At 34.2% G+C, this 4,340-nt stretch overlaps 1 long non-coding RNA gene across 1 annotated transcript; it reads right to left on the bottom strand.

Moving 5' to 3' along the window:
- Positions 1-3,093: 3,093 nt before the first annotated feature.
- Positions 3,094-4,334, bottom strand: LOC110428066 (uncharacterized). Its single transcript, XR_002446401.2, has 2 exons — positions 3,533-4,334; positions 3,094-3,369 (listed from the first exon to the last, which is right to left on the bottom strand). It is a non-coding gene; the product is annotated as an uncharacterized LOC110428066 (long non-coding RNA).
- Between the last annotated feature and the right edge of the window lie 6 nt (positions 4,335-4,340).

Raw genomic sequence — 4,340 nt, 5'->3', positions numbered from 1 at the left:
AAAAAAAAGGAAGTGACCTTGGGCAATCTGCCCATGTAAGAGAAAATGGAAAATGAAAGCCATTTCATGACTTTTGCCTTGAAAGATCCGCCCCATTTGGAAGAGAAATGAAGAGAAAATATCTTTTTCATCCTTCCACTCGAGAGGAGAGAAAAAGTAGAGAGAAAAGGAAAACTAAGTGAAGGCATAGTTTTGTGGGATTTTAGTTCACCAGTGAGCTTATTTCTCACTATCCTCTTGCCACAAAGCTTCATTACTTCTAGAAATTCATCCTTTGCTGAGAGATATTGGTTAGATCTCATGGTAGCTAAGAAATATCAAGGAAAAGGACTAGAAACCGCAATAAAGAAAATGTTACTAATTCATGGGTTCAAGGAAAGTTTAGGTAAGTAAAGTTTGAGTTTGATCTATGAATTTCTTAAGGAATTGAATTGTGATTGTGTGAAAATGTTTGTAGCAGCAAAAAGAACCCCATATGGGTGCCAAGAAACCCATGCATATTGGTGATTCACAAAGAATGGGAGATTTAGCTACCAAGGAGCTTCAGATTTCTTGGTTTTAGCTCAAGTTAAATTATTGAGAAAGGTAAGATGAATTGAGCCCTATTCCTTGATTGTTCATTCTATATGATTATGGTTTAGGAAGAATGCTTATACTAGTTATGAGTTTTGATGTTGTGTGAATGTAATGTTTTGAAGAAAGAAAAAGGTAGAAAATTATGCATGTAAAGACTTGAGAATTCTTTGGTAAAGTTACTACCTATGTGTGTGTGTGTGCAAAAGATTAATTGTGAAAGAATGCTAATAATAGCATGAATTGAACTATTTAGTTCATGCTTAGTGCTTGAATGAGAAAGGGGAATAAAGAATGGGCTATAAAAGCATAAAGCCAAGTGTGGGCAACAAGTGTGGGATAGAATAAATTGTAAAGTTGTTAAGTATTTTGGATTTAATTGCTACCAGAAAATTGACAAGTAAAGGATTGTTGGCGTACGTGTAAATCAAGAAGGATAACGGTTAAACAACAAGTGATATTGATCGATTAAGAACGCAAAAAGTTTAAATTGGCGAAGTAACATCCCGCGAAAAAAGGTGAGTAAAAGGTGTCAATTTCAAAAGATTCCATACTATAGTAATTGTCAATGATTTATTCAATGTCATTGTGGAAAGCATGAGTTGCTAGAAAATGATAGGCGGTTCAAATACCTATTTGTCAAAAGATTTATACACTGTTATTGTGGAAAGCATGAGTTGGTAGAAATGATAGGCGATTGTGAATGCCATGATTTTTGAATTAGCTTTATATATAATATATAAGCTATATATATAATATATATAAGTTATTGGGGAACAAGCTCTTTAGCATAGTTTATGTTGAAATGCGCCTTACTTGTTTTTGCGATGTGCATTCATGAAGAAGCTTTATGTTCACCTTGCTTTGATTTAATATTAAAACTTCATGCAAAGGTTTTACATCATTTATTCTTTCAAATGGATTTATAACATTGCCGTGATTTGTTTTGAAATGGATTTAAAATAAGCTTTTGAGAACTCAATTTGGTTACAAATGATTTTGTTAAATCAGGAAATTCGAGAGTAGGTCAAATGTCACATCAGGATAGTGTGACCCTTGTGCGCAAGTAAGCTCTAGCTAGAGAACCTTTGGGTCACCAACAAACTGTTAAACATGGCTAAGCCATGGTTTGTGATATATACGTGGCAAGGCTATGAGTTGATATATATGGCTAGGCCACAAGTTTATATACGTGATTGCGACCTCATGATTTCTCTAATGTTGACCAACATCGTCGAGACTGCCATGGCTATGGTAATCCAGTAGAATGAGACCTCTCGGATGTTATTATGTGAAAGAGAGTCCACAAGTTGATTATCTATGATTGACCAACATCGTCGAGACTGCCATGGCTATGGTAATCCAGTAAAATGAGACCTCTCAGATGTTATTATGTGAAAAAGAGTCCACAAGTTGATTATCTATGATTAACTACTCAAGAGTGATATCTCTTTGGGTTTTCAAATATGTATTCTTTCGCATGGTGAGAAATATCGATTTTTTCACAACTCCCTTATTTATACAATGGTTGTGTTTAATACCTCGAGTGCGAGTTCATTTATTTGCTTGTCTATAAGCATCGACATTGCTTGATTTTGTGAGAGTGTGCACGTATGTTAACCCAATTTTGAATAAATGACAAAATGATTTCGACGATAGAAATCTTTTAATTGCACCGGTTTTAAAATATTACCTAAAATGGTTACTTTGTATCACAATTCTTTGATATATGTGCAAGGTATAAATGTTCCATTTGATTTTAAATGATTTATATATTCATATGCTTTTAATATTCAAATTTTCTATCCATAGCTTGTTTCCCATCTACAACCTGCTCACTAAACTAATGATCACCATGTCTGTGAGACTCACCCCAATATTCTCATTTTGCAAAAAAGTGATTAACTATCATATACTTTTACAATTCGAACATATTCTCATCACAGCAGTTGTAAGTAAACATCTCCTAGTACTCTATTCCGAATCGTTTCGTTACTAGAAGTCCTTGATTGTCAATAGATTTTAAGAAACTTGCCATTTCTTGTAAAATGTAAACATATATTTATATGATGATGAAACATAATGTATTGAGAGAATATTTGCCATTAAATGAAATTGTGACGGTTATGAGATTTCCAAGAGACATGTTATGGTTTGTTAAATAGATAATTGCGAAGGCTTATGAGATTTCTAAGAGACATGTTATGGTTTGTTAAATAGATAATTGCGAAGGCTTGCTCGAGACTCGGCGAGCTTTCTTGTGAGACTCAAACGCCGGTAACGATCGGGGAAAAAAATCGTTACAAAACACATCATTATTTTACTTTGTAGGAACAAATTGTCTTGCTCAACTCAACTTTTTATGAAAAAAGGCCACATCCTTTAGATCATACAATATTGACAAGGAGTCATAGAATATGAAAGTAGAGTTAGACTCAGCATTAGTGTTGAAGAAAATAATACTCTTGGCTTTTGATGAATGCAAAGACTTGGAATTGTTCGGATCCTGTCATATACCTCTTGTCCTCTAAATGTCAACTAAGTCGTCTAATGTTCATTTCATAATGCCAACAATGTTCAATGCAGAATTAATTGCAATTAGGAAGCATATGCATGCTTCGAAACTGTGCAAATTCATTAAGAGGCACCCATAGGGTAGCTCTAAACAGGGGGAAAAATTCTTCAAATTGCACAAATAGCACTATGACTTATAAAAGGTATGAACTGCAATAGCAACCTTTACCAACTCCATTCCACCCACCAAAGCCATTGGAGTTATTTCATGTCCTAATTAATCTGTGCACATAGTGAACATTAGGAACACTTCACTAAGACGCATCAACTTTCATCTAGAAAGATATATCGGAAAGTAAATAAGGGATTCAACAAGAAAATGCCATCAAACTGCATTTTTAGAAATGAGTGAGCAGCTCAAGCTTACGAGCCTGAAAGAACTTACAGCTCCCTTTGGCACTTGATTCTATTTCTTCACTCTTCCTCTTTGATGTAGTGAAACCAACATTCCTTAATTTCAACTGCTTGCCACTGCTGCTGTTAGGGACATCTTCATCCACTTTATCAGATTCCCTATAGAATGCAAAAGAACAAATTTTCAATTAAGTGAACCTTAGATGTAGACAAACCAAGGATCAGAGAGTAGAGTGGAAGCATTAAAATAAGGAGTCAGTTTACAAATTAGACATATTAAACTCCAATTGGGCATGCATAAATAACATCTCACACACTATATATACATAAACTATAAAACAAATCAAATTCATTTCTAAGTCCTAAGTTGTGCACCTCCTAGTGGAATTGATCAAACTTACTGTTCACTTTTGAAAGTCCATGAATATGCAGAAAAGGAAGACAAATAACCAAGACAGGTGATCAAACTACTGCCGTTGCAATTGTATTTTATATATATATATATATATACACACACACACACACACACACTCATTTCTAAGTCTTAGGTTGTGCACCTCTTAGTGGGAATTGATCAAAGTTTACCATTCACTTTTGAAATCCATAAATTTATGTAAAAAGAAGACAAATAACCAAGCCAGGTGACCAAACTACTGCTGCTGCAAATGTCTTACTCTAAACTGTCCTACACAACAAATGAAATATGTAGTCATACAGCAAGAGAGCCACGGTATTCACTTTCACGATAAACCATCACAAACACTTAAGCATAATGAAGCAGTCAAATAATTTATTCCTTGTATCACCAGATTAGTCATAGAAAAATAGCATCATTTACA

Source organism: Theobroma umbraticum, unplaced genomic scaffold (assembly GCF_002168275.2).
Source record: "Theobroma umbraticum cultivar Fairchild unplaced genomic scaffold, ASM216827v3 scaffold_39.0, whole genome shotgun sequence".
NCBI classification, from domain to species: Eukaryota; Viridiplantae; Streptophyta; class Magnoliopsida; order Malvales; family Malvaceae; genus Theobroma; species Theobroma umbraticum.
This window is presented reverse-complemented; position numbering and strand designations above follow the sequence as displayed.